The 551-nt window shown below is 38.5% G+C and overlaps 1 non-coding gene across 1 annotated transcript; it reads left to right on the plus strand.

Moving 5' to 3' along the window:
* The first annotated feature begins 250 nt into the window (after nucleotides 1-250).
* TRNAE-CUC (transfer RNA glutamic acid (anticodon CUC)) lies at nucleotides 251-322 on the plus strand. Its single transcript has one exon. It is a non-coding gene; the product is annotated as a tRNA-Glu (tRNA).
* The last annotated feature ends 229 nt before the right edge of the window (nucleotides 323-551 follow it).

Here is a 551-nt window from a genome sequence, read left to right on the forward strand (position 1 = left end):
CGGATCCCCACAGATAATTCAATCTATGAACTGTGCAGTGAGTTATTCTGCTAAATCTGTCTGAGTGAAGTCTATCTTCTATTTCTATTGATGTTTTCCCTCCTTTGTTTAACACGAGCTTGGTGTTGTGAGGTCTTTTTAGATGTATGTAGGTCAATCAGAAAAAAACACACATTTAACTACATACAATGCACACACTATACCGGTGTTGGATGTGTCATAAAAACAATTCCCAGATTGATGAGCACGCTCCCTGGTGGTCTAGTGGTTAGGATTCGGCGCTCTCACCGCCGCGGCCCGGGTTCGATTCCCGGTCAGGGAAAAAGTCTTTTTTCTTTATTTCAAACTTTTTTCTAAATGAAAAATTACACAATAGTACATTCCTGTATTTTTAAAAAAACATGTTAAGTGTTGTCAGCAAATATTTTAGATTTCGGGAGCAGGCTCAAATGATGCAAAAAAAAAGAGACACCTGGTTCACATGAAATACTAATAAAAAATTATAACACGAGACACCTGGTTCACAAGAAAGGCAACCTTGAGAAGCAGAG

This window comes from Lissotriton vulgaris, chromosome 1_1 (assembly GCF_964263255.1).
Source record: "Lissotriton vulgaris chromosome 1_1, aLisVul1.2, whole genome shotgun sequence".
Taxonomy (NCBI): domain Eukaryota; kingdom Metazoa; phylum Chordata; class Amphibia; order Caudata; family Salamandridae; genus Lissotriton; species Lissotriton vulgaris.